The sequence below is a fragment of the Thamnophis elegans genome, chromosome 14, assembly GCF_009769535.1.
Source record: "Thamnophis elegans isolate rThaEle1 chromosome 14, rThaEle1.pri, whole genome shotgun sequence".
NCBI classification, from domain to species: Eukaryota; Metazoa; Chordata; class Lepidosauria; order Squamata; family Colubridae; genus Thamnophis; species Thamnophis elegans.
The window spans coordinates 48,819,872-48,838,059 of record NC_045554.1 but is presented as its reverse complement, the minus strand read 5'-3'; the positions used below and the strand labels follow the sequence as shown (position 1 = coordinate 48,838,059).

The 18,188-nt window shown below is 57.1% G+C and overlaps 1 protein-coding gene across 3 annotated transcripts in view; it reads left to right on the top strand.

Annotated features, from left to right (window-relative positions):
• CBFA2T3 (CBFA2/RUNX1 partner transcriptional co-repressor 3) overlaps nucleotides 1-18,188 on the top strand; it is a 66,202-nt gene that overhangs the window by 17,030 nt on the left and 30,984 nt on the right. The window contains exon 1 of one of the 3 annotated variants that reach the window (XM_032230798.1): nucleotides 1,084-1,870. The exons of the other annotated variants lie outside the window; for them this stretch is intronic. The gene's annotated coding sequence lies outside the window, so the exon portion shown is untranslated. Of the gene's footprint in view, nucleotides 1-1,083; nucleotides 1,871-18,188 lie in introns of those variants that run through there. 3 annotated transcript variants of the gene reach the window in all.

Here is an 18,188-nt window from a genome sequence, read left to right as displayed (position 1 = left end):
TCTAAGGAGGAGAGCCATGAGGAAATCGTGCTCCTTTTCCTTACGAATCCAACGGCCCATCTGGCTCACGGAGTCGGCCATCTCTCCCTCCCTCAGAGGTCACTTGTCCAAGATGTCCTTGGTGCTCTGTCCTTATCTGGGCCAAGGGCGGCTCAGCCAGCCTCCTGTGGCCAATGGGAGACATCTGGAGGCTCACCCACATGGAGGGGGAGGGTCTCCTCCCCAGGAAGAAGCAGGTGGCTTTCAAGGCTACAAGTTGGGGGAAGGGGGGGGGGCTGATTTGCTTCAAGTTTGCTCAGTCCCTTTCAAGGCATCCAAGCTATTGATGGCATCAAATTTGGGTTAGCTCTGAATTGTTTAAAGAAGTCCTTCATCCACCCACCCACCAGCCCATCCAGGGTCCTGGATCTTGAGACAGAGCAAAGCTTCTCAGCCCCACCACCGGTTTCCACAGGGGAACACTCCTCCTACCTTCAGCCCCATCATCCCCTTCCCCAGCTTGGTCACACCCGGAGCTAGATTAGACAATACAGGACCCCCCCACCCCAAATGTTCTTCCTCCTCCCGACAGGACCAACTGGAGAATGGCTCTCTCCGTTGGAGATGCCCATGGGTGCCTTCCTTCTGCCTGGGACAGGGGCTTCTGAGCCTACACCGAGTGTTTTTTGAGTGGCCCGAGAGTAAATGCAGCCAACTGCAAGGTTGCTAAAGGGACCCCAGCCCAGGCGGGCGTAGGGCCGGATTTGACCTCGCAGCCTGCGGAGAACTGACTTAGTCCGAGCGGAAAAGCGGGCAGAGAGCGGGCGCCCCCAGCCAGGCAGCCGAGCGGGGGCTGGGAAAGAGCGGAACCGCCGCCTTCGTCCGAGCCCCCGGCCCGCCGCCAGGAAAGAGGCCGAGCGGCGCGGAGCTGCCACGGGGTCCCTGGAGCCTGGGGGGGGGGGGGGGGGGGGGGGCGGGGCGGGCGGCCGTTGCGGCGGGGGTGGAGCGCCCCCTGCCGGGCGAGAGAACCGCCGCGCGCCGCCCGCCCCGCCAAGCCAGCTGTCGGTGCCGCCGCCGCCAGGGCTGCATCCGAGCAGGCTCAGCTCCGCACAGCGCCGGCAGCCGCCAAGCGAGGCAGGCAGGCGGGCGGGCGGGCGAGCTGGGGGCCGCCGCCGCCGCCTCTCCGAGCAGCCGCCCGATCCCCGGAGCCAGCGCCGCCTGCCAGAGCCGGAGAGGCTGCGGCCGGGAGGCAGCCCAGGGCGGCGGGGGCCGGTCCGGACGGCTGCTCCCTCACCGGCGCGGGACCCCTTTCGGAGCCAGCCTCGGCGGAGCCTTGCAGGGCCGAGCGAGGCGGGGAGGGCGCGGGGGCTGCCCTCGCCAGATGGCCCGCCGGAGGGCCGAGCGGCGGAGGCGGCGGCGGCGGCGGCTGCAGTAGCCGCGAGCACCGGGGAGCCCACCAGCCAGCACTGCCGCAGCCGTCGAGGAAGGTCGCCGCCGCCGCCGCTCCCGCCGCGACTGAGAGGCAGCGCCTGAAGCGGCCGCGCAGATGCCCCGTCCCGCCGCACCGGGGCTCCTGGCGGGGCGGGCGGGCGGCGGCGGAGGGCGCGAGGGCAGCGGCCGGTGAAGGAGCAGCGCGCGGTGGGCAGCGCCACGAACCAAAGAGCCGCGAGGGAAGCGGCGCTTGGCCGTTGCTGCGCTCCGCTGTCGGGCCAGGGAGGAAGGCTGCTGGCCCGGGGAGCCGCCGAGGCAGCCATCCGACGAACCGGACCCGCCGCCCGCTGGGCCGCTCGGCTCTCGCCGGGACTCGGAACGCTCCACTCGGGCGCCGCTTGTGGATTACCCGCCGCCGCTTCTTGGAGAGTTCCCTCGCCTGACCAGCGGTCTCCGGACGGTAAGTGTCCCGGTCGCCTCCCTCCCTCCCTCCCCGTCCCTCCGGGCTCGAGAGCTCCGGCGCCCCAGCAGCAGCGCCAGGGTCGTCCCCTTCCCCGAAGCATCTCCGGGCGGGCGAGCCCCACTTCCGAACAAAGGCGGGAGCCCCCCGCGGCCTCCGCCCGGAGCGCTTCAGACCACGGGGGAGCCCCGGAGCGAGGCAGGCAGAGCCGGTGGCGGGTTATCCCCCCCCCTCCCGCTCCCGGATGGCCGTTGTGCCGAGGACGGCCGGAGCCCCGACGGGCTGCTCGCTCGGCTTCCCAAAGCGCCTTTTTCGGGGCTTGTGGCGGGGTAGTAAGGTCCTGCCTGCCCGCCCCACACCCGCCCTTTCTTTGCGGTCTCCGGGCTCACGGCAAGGCGGCGCCGTCCATCGGGGGATTGCCGCCCAAAGCTGCCTCCTGAGCGGAGCGCGGGGAACGCTGCCAGGGGCCGGCTGCGACCGAAGAGTAGCCAGGAACCTGGAGGGCGGCCACCTGTCCGGGAAAGACCCCGCCGATGGATCGCCTTTGTCTGCCCCTCTGCAACGCCGCCGCCTCCCACCCGGAGGGGCCGGATAGAGACTTGTTCATGGTTCCCCCTGCCCGCAGCCCAGGGAGGTTTTCTGGGGACCTTCGGGGGTCTGGTTGGGGGGTGAGAAGTTAGGGTGGCCCTCCTGCTTGGGGGGGCGGCTCTTGAGGCTGTTCTGCTTCTCCCTGAGCAGAGCCCGCAGGGTCTGAGGGAGAGGGTCCCACCAGCCAGCTTAACTCCCAAGCAAAACTGCTTCCTTCCTCCACTGAGCCTCTTCTGAAGTCAGCTTTCTTTGGGGAAGGGTCCCACGAGGAGGAGGCGGAGGGCACTGTGGCTTTTTTGCAGGAGGGAAGGAAGCCAGCGGCACTCAGAAATCGACAGAGGTTGGTGCTGTTGGGTTGAAATTCTGGGGTGTCCCGATCCCCCCTCCCCCCAAGGAAGCCTTTGGCTGTTCTCTTGGTCTTAGCTGGCAAGGAAGGCAGCCACCCGTTCCTGCCCCACTGCTTTGCTCCCCCTAGCAAATAGGCTGGCGGTTGACCCACTGGGCAGCCTTCAGCTCCTGCTCCAACTCTGCTTGAGCCTGCGTGCAGCTACAGACCGGCTTTACCAAGCTAGAATTGTTGGGCTTCTAAAACAGGTTAAGTGCCATCTAAGAGATCAAAGGCTTTTGGTGTGTGTGTGTGTGTGTGTGTGTGTGAACTCGGCCCTTGGCTGAAACCTCGACTGGCCTTGTTGATAGCCAGGCACTCGTCTCCTCTGAAGGGGGGAGCTCTGCTGTGCCTCCCCTTCGCCTCTGTGTGGGTCCTGCTAGCAACTTTCCAAGGATGTCGGTTTATTTGGCTGGTCTCCTGCTCTTTTGGGAGCTGCCGATCCCAGTCAGGTCCAGAGCCTGATTTCCAGGAGCAGGAGGAGGAGCAGCTGCTCCGGGGGGGGGGGGCTGCCTGGCCAAGGGGCGCTGAGGCTTCCAGGGTGCCTTTCCCAGGCCACGCCAGGCTTTGAGGGGGGTTGCAACAGCTGTGTCCTCGCTTCCTCCTGTTGGCGCCTGATTCACCTGGGGACATCTAGGGTGCAAGCGCCTTGCCTTCCCAGGCGACTCCTCGTGGTCTCCCTCTAGAGCGCCGGACCACCCCTCATTTCAGAAACCAGGCACGAGCTGGGTGAGCAGCGTCGATGAAAAAAATCTATTGAGCGTGAGCAAGATAGACCTTTGCGATTAAGGCTTGGCAGCAGCCATAAATCAATCCGCTACGGGTGGGGAGGGGCTGGGGAGCGGGCGCGTGGTGGGTCCCACCCGCACTTCCTTCCCTTCCCAGAGAGGGCAGCTCTGGGGCTCCTGCCTGGCGGAATGGCTGCTCTCCGACCCCCAAATCCCAGGTGGAGCCATTGGCCAGGGCTCCTAACAGAGGCAGATGGGTGATGGTGGTGGGAAGAGACAAATTCCCTTTGCCCATGCTCAGAGGGGCCTTTTTCTTTATTATTCCCCCTTTGGGTGCAACCCAGCTGAGTCTTTCTGTTGGGAGAGCAGCCGGGAAACCCGCAAAAGAGCTTTGACTGAAAGTGGCCTTGTGTCGACGGGGGCAATGAACCACGGAGGTTCAAATCTGGCCATGGGAGTGTTTGTGAGGGAATGGTTGTGGATTTGTGGAGGGCACCTACATGTAACCTCAGACCCCCTTAGAGCCAGTCTGACCTCATGGTGAAGACACCAGGCCGCTGTGAATTCTAGTCTCAGCTTAGGTATGAAAGCCGGCTGAGTGAGTTTGGGCCAAACACTGGCTCTCAGCTCAGCCTACCTCACAGGGATGTTGCTGTGAGGACAAATAGGAGGAGGAAGTTGTGATGGATATGTTTGCCGTCTTGGGTTATTTGTAAAAAAAAAATAAAATAAAGGCGAGATACAAATAAATAAATATACTGATTCATTCATTCATTATTTTCCTGGCTCCTTCATCCCATTGATCAACCGGACTTCAGCGTCCCTATTTTGATCTGGATGGAAAGCTGTGATTGTTGTTTAATTAGGGACAGGTGAAGGGAGGATGCAAATAGTGTTAATAAATTCCAACAGGAAGTTTGTGGTGTCTCCATGAACCTGAATCGCAACCCCTGGGATTTCATGCGATCCCAGGAATTCCAACGACACTTTGCAAAACATTTGGCTTAGTTGGGGGGGGGGGGGACCATGTGGCCCAGATGCTATGCTGACAGGCCATCGATGGGCTGGCAGATCCCAAAGTGGACGCATGGCTGTCAGTGGCAGGAATGGACAGAAGGGGTTCAGCCTAAATTGGGGGGGAAGGGCTGGCCCAAAGTCACCCTGCTGTCTTTCATGGCTGAAGGGGGGGAGCCTGTTTATTGCCTGGTGCCTTCCTCACCGAGACCAAACAGGGTCTTTTAAATGCAGTTGGCTTTTCTTGAATTAAGAGCTGGATGTTCTTAAGTCTCTGCAGTTTTTCACCCAGCGATGCTCACCCTCCCGCGGAGGGTGCATCTCCTCCCACGGATTTCTTTTGGCCCGTGGAGGTGAGGGTGGCCCCAGGAGGACTCTGTGAGCACCCAGAGCTCTGGTTCTTCTCCAGGCCTCGGTCTCTTATGGGGCGCTGAGGCTCATCCTGGCATTTTGACAGCATCTTGGCTTCCCAAGGCAGATGGAGAAGCTAGGGCTGCAATTTAGCGGAGCGGAGCACTTTTTGCCGGGGGAGGAAGCAAGAGATGGGGGGGGGGGGCTGGTGGGTGAAACAGGATTTGCCTGGGAATCTGTGCCCTCCTGTCGTGTGCAGTTCCGCTGAAGAGAGTGTGGATTGCTTTTCACTGCAAGGTTTAAACCTGGGACGTCCAATCTTTAAGACCTGTGGACTTCGACTCCCAGAATTCCCCAGCCAGAGTTGAAGTCCCCAAGTCTTAAAATTGTCAAGGTTGGACACCCGTTTTAAGTTTTAAAGCTTGGCCGTAGGTCGATAGCCCTGGAGATTTCTTAATAGCAACCATTTGCAAATGAGAGAGTTTCAGAAAAGATATTTAATTCAATTCAATTCAAAGCCTTTGTCGTCATTGTACATCATGTATACAACGAAATTGGTTGTATGCTCACGTATACTTTACTCACTTTCTTTACTCACTTTATTTACTCACAATTTACTCACATGAGCGGAAGTGAAGAAGTAAAAATAAGAGAGGAAGGGCAGGGGGAAACTTTGCTTAAAGCTTCGGATTGAATTCCTGGGCAAAGGCTTATGATCTTTTATAGTTTTCTGCCCAATCAGCTACCGTCTTTCCCCGAAAATAAGACAGGGCCTTATTTTCTTTTGCCCCACAAAATATGGCCTTGGGCTTATTATAGGGGGAGGGCTTCCAGACAGTCTTCCAGCAGCCAGCCCACAACCACAGAGCGCACTCCTAGAGCGGCCGCTGCTGGAAGACTCGGCAGCCGAGTTTGGGAGTTTGGAAGCCGGAGAAGACGTTATGCTCGGAGTGTGGCAGCAGCGGCGCCCTGGCCCTGCAGGGAGAGCTGGGGCAGGGCATGGTGAGGCTGGGAGGCATGCTTGCTGGGGGCAGAACAGGCGCTCGCACAACCACCCTCTCCAGCCGGGCACTCCTCAATCTAGCAGTATCCCGAAGGCAGCAAGCAACGTGAGCGCCTTTCCCCTCCCCGGCTCCTGCGGCTTGGCGCCTTCGGGATACCGCTAGGTCAGTGAGCGATGCTCTGCCTGGCTGGAGGGGGGTGTCCAGGGGGCTTATTTTGGGGGTGGGCTTATATTTTTGCCCACGTGAAAAATGCGGGAAGGCGTTAGTTTCAGGACAGGTCGTATTTTCGGGGAAACACGGTACTTTCCTGAGATGTCCCCAAATTCCTAGGCTTTTCCTTCCGTGGGAATTATGGGAGATACGGTGTTAGACCTCCTGGGTGCATGTATTTATGATAGTTGAGCTGCCCGGGGTCATGTGATCACAATATGCGACTTTCCCAGCCAGTTCCAGACAAGCGACGTCAGTGGGGAACGACAGATTCACTTAATGACCTCATGATTCACTTAACCGTTGCAGTGATTTGCTTAGGAACTGTAGCAAAAAAAAAAAAAAAGTTGTGAAATTGCATGACTCTCTTAAGAACCGCCTTGCTCAGCTCCCAACTGTGGTCACATGCCGAGGATTACCCGTACTGCAAGCCATAAGAAGTTGTTTTTCCCTGGAAAAGCTGCTCTCAAATTCTCTGCAGTGGGCAGTAAAGGGCAGAACCGTGTTCAAACATCACTGCAAACTGTGGAATTGTTGAATAAACCACAATCCATATCATGCACAACATGCTAAGTCAAAACTCACTTTATTGTTTAAGACGTGGATGAAACCAGAGGGCAGGGGGGTGTCGAGAGATCATCTAAGCTTATCTGGATTGTGGTCAAACCAAGGACCAATGTGGCGGTATCTGAGGAGCCACGTCCTGGTCCTGCCTTCAGCCTCATCCCCACACACACTTCCTGCACACAGCCGGGCCTTTCCCCTGTCCGTTTCCCCTGGCCAAGCCGGGAACCGGTTGCAGTTTGGGCCGCGGCAAAGCCAAGGCGGAATTTCTGGAGAAACGGACAAACTAACCTGTTGCTCAGAGCCGGTTTGAAAGGAGGACTTTGCTTTGGCTGCCTGACCTGGGAAAGGACTACAGAGTGGAGAAGCCCCAGCGGCAGCCAGGAGTGTCCGAAGGGGGTGTATGGGAGGGCATTTTGGAGACACAACCGGAGGCAGAGCCCTGCATGACTTGGAACGAAGGGCCTTCCGCCTGAGGACTTTCTACAGGCTCATCTGGGAACTCCCGGCTGAAAAGCTCTTCCAGAACCTGGCTGGTCTCTTGGGCCTTGGGCCGGCCGGGGGCGAGGGGGCTTGTGGGGGCTGCCTGAGTCGGGTGCCTTGTTCCTTTTCTTTCGTCATCAGGCAGCCTGGTATAGGATGTGGTCAGCCCATCAATTCCCAAAGGAGGGCTCCAGGGAAAGGCACTGCTTGGGGGATGGTGGTGAATGGAGCCTCTGAATTTGTGCTCAGGAAAATTCTGCCAAGGATGCTTTGTAAAGTCCGGCGTGTGCTTGAGCTCTGTGAACCCCTTCTAGGGTGGGGTCCTCTGTGGACGAGGGCTGAGACAAGGCACCTACCACCATTATGTTCCTCCATGGGTCCCTGGCTCCACGAGGACGAACAGCTGGCATCTTCCTAGATAGAAGCCACGGGCCGACACTTCCCTCCCTGTGGACTTGGCTGTGTCACTGGGGAGATGGTCTGCCTCCCCCCCACAGCCTCCTTGATGGCTCAGAGCTATTGTGGGGGGGCTCTTTGGGGCCCTGCAGCGTCTACGAGGGCCAGGCAGGACATCGCGCTCTTGGCAGCCAAGGAGGGTGCTTGTGTGCCCAAGGGCCCAGCAGCCTTAAAGGGGAAGGCGTGTCTCCTCATCGGTGCCGAAGTCACCCTGGCTGCCCATTGGTTCTGAGAGGAGGCGCCCAGCTCCCGGGCTCTCTTTGCCTGGGCACGACCGACAAGATGGTGGAGTCGCTGCGTCTCCTGGAGACGCAAAGGTCCAGCTGCTCATCCTCAGTCCATCCAGCCAGGCTCTCTGCTGCCGAAAGCCGAGATGTGCGATTTGCACACCGTGAGCACCTCTTAGTGGGCTGAAGAGCAAGTGGCACACAGGAGGAGGCCCTGGCTTTCTTAGCTGTCACAGCCAGTTGAGAGAGGCGGGGAGTGGGGAGGGCAGCCTGTTGGGGGCCCTGGTGCTGCCGCGGCCCCTCTTGATTAGATCAGGGCTGGGTGCGCAACGGGAGGCAGCATGCATGCTCTGGCTTCTCCCCTTCTTCTGGTTGTTTCGAGAGCGGGAGAGGGGGAGGTCTGGGGAGAGGCCAGCCAACAGGACCGAGAAGCCCCCTCCCCCCAGTTCCCTGAAAAACGATTTATCCCCTCAGAACCACAGACGGGGTTTCTCCCCACAACTCTCTGTTTTAGCCCTTGACCGATTTGGAGCCTCTCTTGAGGGGATGGAGAGCAGGGGGGAGATGAGTAAAACCCACTCGGGGGTCCAAGCTGTGCCTTCGGGATGGAGCTGCTTGCAGATGTCCAAACCCCCAAGAGCTTCTGGAAGTTTGTTCCCCTGAGAGAGGGTGGAGGGGCGAACAGCTGGGAAGTGGCGCGAGAGAGATTTGCTTCCTACGTATGTCCTACGCATGGCTGGTTGGGGAACTCTGGGAGTTGAAGTCCACAGGTCTTAAAGTTGCTAAGGTTGAGCCCCACCCCACCCCTCCCTCTAGGTGCATGGAAGTGAGTCTCTCCACGTTTGTGTGTGCAGAGGCGCCTTTTACGCCCCCTCGCCAACCAGAGACAGCCTCCTCTTCCTGGTGCTCCTCTTCATGACACCCCCGAAGCGGAGTTTTTGGGTGCAGGGAAGTGCCAAGAGGTTGTGCAAAGCTTGACTCTCCAAGCAGGCGGCTCAAAGGTCCTTCTTACCCCAGCTAGGAATTGCTATGGCAATGTCCTCGCCTCGCTTTCTCTGCCTCCCCCAGCCCTGCTTCTTACACTCAGCCCCGCTTGCTCCATCTGCTCGCTTGGAATCCTTCCCACAGCCAGGAAGCAGGCAGGAAGAGGAGAGAGGGGAGCCCAGCCCCCCACCCACCCCCAGCGCTGAAAACGGGGAGTCTGCGTACGTGCTCTGTGCTTGCGCTCCAGCCGAGGGCTATGATGGCCTCCTCTGAGCGGACCTGGGAAATCCCTGCCCCCCCAAACACACACACAAGCAGCTGCAAGGTAGACTGCCTGGGAGTTTGTAGGCTCCTTTACGGATTCCCTTTCCCTCCTCTTCCTCAATTGGTCTCCACGCTCTGCATTGCCAAAAGGAGAGAGAGACAGAGAGACACCGTGACCCGTCAAAACCGCGGTCCACTAAAGCGCGCCCGACGAAAGTGCGTACGTGACGTCATCAGCAGCGCGACGAAAAAAATTAAAAATAAATTAAATTAAAATTAAAATAAAATTAAAGTAAGCCGATTCACATAAAGGTAAGGGTTAGGTTTAGGGTTAAGGTTAGGGTTAGGGTTAGGTTAAGGGTTAGGTTCAGGGTTAGGGTTAGGTTTAGCGTTAGGTTAAGGGTTAGGTTCAGGGTTAGGTTTAGGGTTAGGGTTAGGGTTAGGTTTGGGGGGGTTAGGGTAAGGTTTTCGCTTTAATTTTAAATTTACCGCTCACAGCGCAATGTTTTCGTCGCGCTGTGATGACGTCACGTACGCGCTTTCGTCGAGCGCGCTTTATTCCACCGCGGTTTTGTGGTGGAACCGAGAGACACATATCATTTCTTCTCCTGTTTTCTCTGCTTGAGGGGCACTCAAGGTTACCTCTGCCAACTGGGCAGGCCAATCCATGGATGAAACCAACGAGCATCCAAAGACGTACATAAACAGGTGGATCTGAGTCCATTTTCTCTCCTTTGCAGAAACAAGCCCAGGGGCTGCATCCACACAGCACAGTTAAGAGGTCTGGGAAGGTCCCAGGAGCTGCGTTGCCCACAGAAGGGAAACAGGAGGGGTTAATGGTGGCTGGCATGAAGAAATCCTGGCTGTGGCTGGAGGATTATGGGGAAAGGCTCTGGATGATGGGTGATGTGCCTTAGGTGAGCACAGCCAGGGAGACATTCCTAGGAAGGCAAAGATGAAGAGCTGCCAAGGGTTTTGGGCAGGCAACGAGGGTCTCGTGGTCTGGCAGAGCCAGGGAGTAACTGAGTGCTCTTGCCTGGCACTGCCTGGCATCGCCAATCGGTGGGCATCCACCTCCCGGCACCTCCCAGAAGCAGGCGGACAGATGAGCCGTGCAGGAAAACGCCTGGAGATCAGCCAGAATGACTGAGGTTGATCTGCAGGAACTAAGCCCTGGATATTCTGTGGATGGGCGACTCTGGGAAGTGCCCGTCTGGGATGCCCTTTCCATGGTGACATGTGTCTATGTCACAGTGTTTCCCAACCTTGGTGACTTTAAGTCCTGTGGACTTCAACTCCCAGAATTCCCCAGCCAGCTATGCTGGCTGGGGGATTCTGGGAGTTGAAGTCCACAGGACTTAAAGTCACCAAGGTTGGGAAACACTGGACTCTATGAGGTCCCCAGGCCTCAGGTCCACCTGGAGGAGAGGCTGCCTTTTTCTGCAGCAGCTTCTGAACCTCCAGGTGGCCTCCGAACGTCCCACCTGCGCTGCTCCCTTCCTGGCTGGCCTTCCTCTTACCTGCACAGCACCTGGGCAATGCAAGCAGTCCTGGATTTACGGGCATAATTGGGAGAAGAATGTCCACTGCTAAGCAAAGCTAAATGAGTTGCGCCTGATTCCACACTCATTTTGGCCTTGGTTGTTAAGCGAATCACGGCAGTTGTTAAGTGAATTCCAGCTCTCCATGGACTTTGCTTGTGGGGAAGATGACCCAGAATATCACAAAGGAGGCTGCCACAGCTGTGCTGGTTACCAAGTGCCCAGATTTTGATCAGGTGACCATGAGGATGCTGTAAAGGTTGTAAATGCGAGGACTGGTCATAAGGGACTTTTTTTCACTGCCGTCATAGCTCCGAATGGTTGCTACGCCCTTGTTGTAAGTCGAGGGCTTTCTGTACCCCAGTTGAGATCTTGGGTCATTGGAGCTGGGAAGCAGGGACCTCCCACGGGGGCATCAAGCCAAGCCCTGTTCTGGGAAGTCGGGGGGGGGGGGGAAGGGAGGTGGAGTCTTAGGGGGGAGGGGGGGAGGGGGGATATATAGTATGTGTTAGATTTTAAAGTAACACGATTGCACTTGTATACTGTTGCTCTTTAATTCTAGTGTAAAAATAGGACAAGCTGAATATATTAACAGATAGTAGAAATACACCGAAGGGAGGAGTAGAGGGATAGAAGAAAGAGGGGTAGAGAGGGTGGGAGAGAGGATGGGAGGGAGGGTGAAAAGGAAGGGAGGGAGTGTACTGGGAGAGAGGAGTGATAGAGGGGGAGGGGAAGTAGGGTAGAGGGGAATGTTGGAGGGAAGATGGAAAGTTGGAGGGGGGGCGAAAGAAAGAGGTGTATGGAGGGTCGAAGGGGTATATTGGGTTTGTATTTTGGGGGGTATTGTTGACAAGAGGGATGGCTGTGTTTATTGTTCAATGTTATATGGCCCCGGTTATGCACAGTATATATGTGACTGTACGAAATGAAATGGAAAATAAAACATATTTACAGAAGAAGCCAAGCCCTGTTCAGTGGCAGGAGAGTTTTCTGAGCATCTGGAAAGCCCCCTCTCCCTGCAGGGCCTGAGGGTGACAGGGAGCCCCCCCCCACAACCCATCAGGGGGCTGGGCGCCTTCTAGACCAGAGCCAACAGCAAACTAGCTTCCCTGGGCATGCCAAGAGGTGGGGCGGCTGACTTCTTTTGCGTGCCTACTCCCCTTATTCCCATGCCATCCTTGCTGCTGCCTGTATGTAATTAACAGAGTAATTAAAAACAGGATGAGTTAATTGGTATTCATTTATGTGGCAGATGTTTTTAATTGAGATACGAAACAATTTACCTGTTTATATAAACAATAGTGAATGAAAGCTTGTAAAAACAGAGGGCTTCCTCTCCCCCCCCACCCCCCAGCTTCCAGGTCCAGCAGAATCAGCATGAACCCCCAGTTCCCCTCCCCAAGTCCAAAGGGGGTCCAGGGAGATGTCCCTGGGGGCCATGGGGGCCGGGCTGAGCCCTCAACCAGTTCTGCGTATCCCAGCTCTTTCCTCCGTTCCTCTGCCTCTGCTGGGACTCTTGATACATCTGGGCAAGAGGCAGAAGCTGCTGGGCTCCCTCCGGGCAGGAAGGCATCTGAGCGCACCTGTAGCCCCAGGTTGAATGATGGGACACTCTCTGATCTGGGCTGTTTGTTTGCTTACAGACATTTCATTGCCCAACTAGGGAATGTCTTAATTCAGGTGGCACTGATGATGTTCCCTAGTTGGGTGACTAAACATCTGTAAATGAACCAGCAAGCTCAGTGGGCATCAAGGAGTCCCCAGCCTTAACTGGATTCTTTCAAGGCTTATCGGTCGGCTCCTTTTCCACCAGGTATATGAGAGCCGGTTAATGCTTGGCTACCTTCCTGTAGAACGGCTCCTTTTTGGCTCATTTCGGCTTCAGTCTCTGCTGTGAGCCAGGAGATGGGTCAGGATATTGTGTGTGTGTGAACACAGCTGGTCAGAAATGCCTCAGGACCTTCTCAACACCTGTGGCTTCCCAAATGGTCTCAGCTCTTTCTCTGCCATGGGGGGAGGCTCTCCTGCACAAGGGCAGCCCTGGGAAGCTCCCTGAAACTTGGGGGGGATTCGCCATTTGCACCAAGACAAGCCCATTAGAGAGACCCTTGCAAGACAGGCAGCTGCTTAACTCCACTGACCAGCAGAAGAGGGAGAGGGAGAGTGGGGAGAGACAGAGACAGAGAAAGAGAGTGGGGGGAGAGAGAGGGAGAGAGAGAGTGGGGGGAGAGAGAGAGACAGAGAAAGAGAGAGTGGGGGGAGAGGGAGAGGGAGAGAGATTGGGGGGAGAGAGAGAAAGAGAGAGAGAAGGAGAGGGAGAGTAGGGGGAGAGAGAGAGTAGGGGGAGAGAGAGAGTGGGGGAGAGAGAGAAAGAGAGAGAGAGTGGGGGAGAGACAGAGGAAGAGAAAGAGAGAGAGAGAGGATGGAGAGAGAGGGAGAGAGGGAGAAAGAAAGAGAGGGAGGGAGAGAGAGAAAGAGAAAGAGAGAGATGGAGAAAAAGAGAGAGAGTGAAAGTGGGGGAGAGACAGAGAAAGAGGGAGGGAGAGAGATAGAGAAAGAGAGAGAAAGAGAGAGAGGTAGGGAGAGAGGGAGAAAGAGAAAGAGGGAGAGAGGGAGAGAGAGAAAGAAAGAGAGAGAGAGAAAGAGAGAGAGAGGGATGGGATGGGATACAGGTTTTCCATCAGTCACAAATACATTTTGGTGAGAACTTCTGTACCAAAGAGGGTGGGGTCGGGGGGTGGGGTAGAGACGTCCCATGAAGCTGGAGTGTTTGAGGAACTACTCACAACGTGGCCCTTTGTGGGAAAACACCCTCGGACAATTGAAGTGGATCCCCCCAACTTTGTGCAGATTGATGGGTTGCACTCGAATAACAGAATAACAGAGTTGGGAGGGATCCTGGAGGTCTTCTAGTCCAACCCGCTGCTCAGGCAGGAAACCCTGTACCGTTTCAGACAAATGGTTGTCCAGCTGCTTCTTGAAAAACTCCAGTGACGGAGTCCCCGTCCATTGTCACTCGGTTTAGTGGTTTGGTAACAGTCTTCTTTGGCGGCTCAGGAGATGCTTTCTGAGAGATGGATAGCTGGGGAAACGGATAGTTTGCCTGGAAGGAAAATTAGGATTTCTGCAGTGTAATTTACGCTTTACATTCCCTAAGAGGGCAGCCGCTCAGACGGCTTGGCCTCCTTTTTCTTCCTGGCATTCGTGAAGTCATCTAAAGTTGAGGTCATCTTCTCTTCAAGTGGGGAGCCTGCACTGAGCCGGACTAAAATTAGGCATGCAGATGGATCTTTTGCCCTTTAGTGGGAGGATTTAACAATCCAAAGGACATTTATGGATGGGGAGGGGACGGCAACGATTAGGACCACACCAGCCTTGGTAGTGATGGTGGGTTTCTCCACCCCACCTCCCTCTCCCCGCTGAGGTCCTGGGGAAGGGAAACGGGCTCCTTCAAGAGCATGCCAAGACGGCACTTAAAATTGGAAGGAGTTTTGTTTTCAAGACGGAGAAATCACAAGGGAAAAAAAAAGAATTTCTCATTACCCGATTAAGCAAGTGAGCCCTGCTTATAATGCCTCCTCTCTCTGGGGCCTGGTCTTGGGCCACCTCTACCAGCTCAGTGTGGCGTGAGGTGTCCTATCCTCCCAGAATCCGAAAGGGGCTACATTTTGCAATGCGTTGCCCTGACTGCTCCCACCCTCGGAGACAGGCATGGGGGGGGGGAGCTCTGTGTGTGTGCAGATGGGGAGCAACCAACGTGACGTTCCTTGGCCAACAAATGCTGCTTCTCCTTCGGGGGGGGGGGCAGAAGGGCACCAATCCTGATCCTTCAGCTTTCTTGGCATCCTGGCAACCTCGGAGGACAATCAAGATGGAGCAACGGAGGCTGCTAGGCGAGCTTGGCAGGCTGCCGGCACCGAGCAGATGGCCGGCAGCCCAGCTGAGGGGAAGGCTAGCTGGTCTCAGGTGTGCGGTCTCAGGTGTGCTGCGTGAGTCCTTGAACGGGCCCTGGGAAGACTCGGCATCCTGCTGAATATTGAGGAGGGGGCGAGATGCGGGGCCTTTGCTCCTGAACGCCCTGGTTTTCCATCTCAGCAGGTAGGGAATCACTCCTGTCAGGCTGTGGGCCAATTCTGGGATGTTGAATACTTCTTACTAGCCCTCGGAGTTTTGCATTCCCTCCGGTGGCAAGGAATAAGGGCAACGCTCCTTCTGGCTACTCCCTCCTGGCTGGCTTAGTGCAGCCCCCTGCAGGAGGAGGCCGCTGGCTGGAAAGAATAGCCCCCCCCTCTTTCTGCAAGGAAGCGGCCTGCGTCTCTCTGCTTCACTTGGAGGAGACTGGAGGAGGAGAGCCGGGCTGGTTGTGGGGATCCCTTTTTCGAAGGGGTGGGTTTGATTAAAAGGCAGAAGCTTTCAGGACTCCTCGCTTCATCCCCGAGTTCCTGCCGTGTGTTTTGGAGCCACAGAAAACTCCTGTGCACTTTGCTTCTCAAAGCCGGAAGTTTTCCCACACGATTCTCTTTTTTTCGGAGATGGCGTGGAGGAGGAGGAGGAGGAGGAGGAATAACATTCAATAACATTCAAATTGGGAAGTTGTGGCTGCTCCAATGCTGGAGGTTTTGAAGAAGTGATGGGCCGGCCATTTGTCCAGAATGCCACAGGCTAGGGATGTCCAAGTGTTGGAGCTTCGAGACTTGTGGACTTCAACTCCCAGACTTCCCCAGCTGGGAAGTCTGGGAGTTGAAGTCCACGAGTCTCGAAGCTCCAAGGTTGGCTACCCCTGGAAGAGGTTTACTGCTCGAGCAGGGAGCTGGACTAGAAGACCTCCAAGGTCCCTTCCAACCCTGTTACCCTGGTGAAACATACATTCAGAGGAGAGGAACATGCCTCCCCCGCCCCATTCTCGCATCCCCTCCCGCATTGCTGAGTTTGCCGATGGCTCCTGAAACGTTTCTCCCTGCACAGGGCCAGCTGCACCCATCCTGCTCCTCGTGGTGGCAGGGCGTCCGCAGGCCCCCCCTGAGCCTGTGGGGAGGAGAGCGGGTAGGAAGAGCGGGGGTCCTCCTGCCCCCTTGTTCTGCAGAGGGAGGTCTTGTCTGGGAAAAACCAAGGAGACGGCCTTGACCCCTCCCCGCCTTTTCCCACATGCGAGCCGTCTGCAGTTCCTCTCCAGTTGGCCGCCAGGGCCGAGGGCTGGCCTAACGCGATCCAGATGGAGCCCCTCCATCCCTCCCTGGTGACTTTCTGGGGAGTTGTTCTTGGCAGCTGCGGCTGAACGGCTGGAATGCAGATGGCCTTCCTTGAAAGGAGGCACCGAGTCTCTCTCTCCCCCCTCCTCCCTCCATCCTCAGCATCTGGATTGCATTTGGAGAGCAGGAAAGGAGGATGCAGCGATCTCATGCCATCACCTCTTTAACCCTTTCCTCCTCCCTCCCACTCGCCCCGGGGGGGGGGGGTCAGGAGGAGGAAGAGGCTGCCCAAAGGGCTCCAAGGGTGTTTTCTTCTGCCTGGCTAGACTCCGGGAGGTGGCGAGTTCTAGTCCTGCTTCAGGCATGAAAGCCGGCTGGGTGGCTTTCAGCCAGCCGCACTCCCTCAGCCCAACCCACCTCACAGGGCTGTTGTCGTGGGGGTGCTCTGGAGCTCCCGGTGTGTGGAAGGGGGTCTGCGAGAAAAGAAGGGCCCTCCCCACACCCTGAAGCCCAAGAGGGGCCGAGCTGCCCCTTCTCTTCCGTCCAGGCAAAACGGCAGTTGTCCCTGGATGGCTCATCCTGGGGGTGACTCAGAGGACGGGGGAGGGAGTGGGGGGGGCAGGAACGTTGCTGGGGGGGGGAGGGAATTGGGGTGGGGGGGGAGAAGGAAATAATCGGTCCCAACTGCAGTAAGTTTTCTCTGCTTTCCAACATTTGTTTCCTATTACTTGTTGCTCCGGAGAAGCCACTTCGCTCTGGAGGAGGGAAGCTCTGAAAATGAGAGGCCAAAACGCCTGCCATGCCCGTCCTCCACTCTCCCGTCCCCCAGGGGCACCGAGGGTTGAGTCCCCACCCCACTAATGCCCTGGGACCGGAGGGGGCAAAGGATCCCTCCTGCCTCAGCCTTGACCCTCCCCAGGAGGCATCTCAGCCTGGCGGGAATTCACGGGAGAACGAGACAGGGGTGGGTGGGGGGGCTTTCTGCTCTGAGCCACTGGGGAGAAAAACATGCAAGAGGGAAACGGGAGATTAGCTTCCACTTTGGTGCCCAGGAGTTTCCTTCCTCGCAAGGCTTCTCCCCCCAGCACTGCAGAGTCCCAGGGAGGAACTGTTCCAGCCACTTTCTTGCCTGAAGAGGTTTGGAATTGAAGAGCTGCAAGCTGCTCTTTTTCTCTTGTTTTGTTATCTTGGGTGGGGTCCACCACACACCTCCGTGCTCCCCCGGGCCTCTTCTTCCTCACGGAGGGGCTCATTTGGCCCTCGGTCTGGGGGGCACTCCAGCCCTCCCCTCTGCCACATGCCCTCCCTCGGCCCCCAGAATGGAATCTTCTTCATCTGCAGGAAATGAGCAGGATGTAAAATGACCCCAGTGGTGAGCAGGTTGGCATGCAACTGTATCTGTGCCAGGGAAGACAATCGCTGTCCATGCCCCCAAGTGGCTTCCTAACACTCTGGTTCGGAGCCCCCGCGATGCCCTCCCGTGCCCTGAGCACTTGGCCAGCCTATGCTCCGGGTGGCATCTTTCCCGGGCAGGCTCAGGGAGGCATCCACCCATCGTGCCACCTTCCCGCTCCGCAGTCTCCCGGATGACAGCGCTTGGGACACGCCAGGGCTTCTGCCGGCTTCCATCTGCTGCAGAAAGTTCTCAGCTGCTGTTTGGCTCTCGGCTGTCACTCAGGGCGTATTTATAAATACAGCAGGAAGTCGAAGGGGGTGGGGAGCTGGCGGTCCCACCACCATGCCAGGCTCCGTGTGCAGGCATCCAGGGCTGCAGGAATGCTGTCGTCGGTCGAAGCGATGCTCAGGGTTTTACATCTTACCCCTCAACACTTCCAAAAACAGCCTGGGAGAGTGGAGAGGAGAGGAAAATTGATCGGAGGAAGAGGGGGAGAAAGGGAGCCTGTCTGGAAACCAGAAGGATCTGGGGAAAGACGGTGCTGCAGTCCCAGATCAGTTCTTTGGGGTATTTTAAACAGTAATGGGTAAGCATGTGCAGAGGGCATCTGGCTATGCTGGCTGGGGGATTCTGGGAGTTGAAGTCCAAAGGACTGAAAGTCGCCAAGGTTGAGAAACACTGGTTTAGAGCAATGCGGTGTCTGAGTCCAAGCCTTCCTTCCATGGGACCTGCCCCCAGGCCTGGGGGACCCATGGTTTTGTGGGTCAGCATCCGCCTCTTTGCACCAGAGGCCGAAATTGGCAGCACCTGGGCTGAAGGTGGAAGGCTGCAGGTGAAGGCGGAAAAACCTTTTGTGGACGCCAGGGGCTTCCCTGCTGAGCTGGCTCAGCCTCCTCATAAGCCACGTCCTTCCCAGACTTTCCCGGCAGTGGAG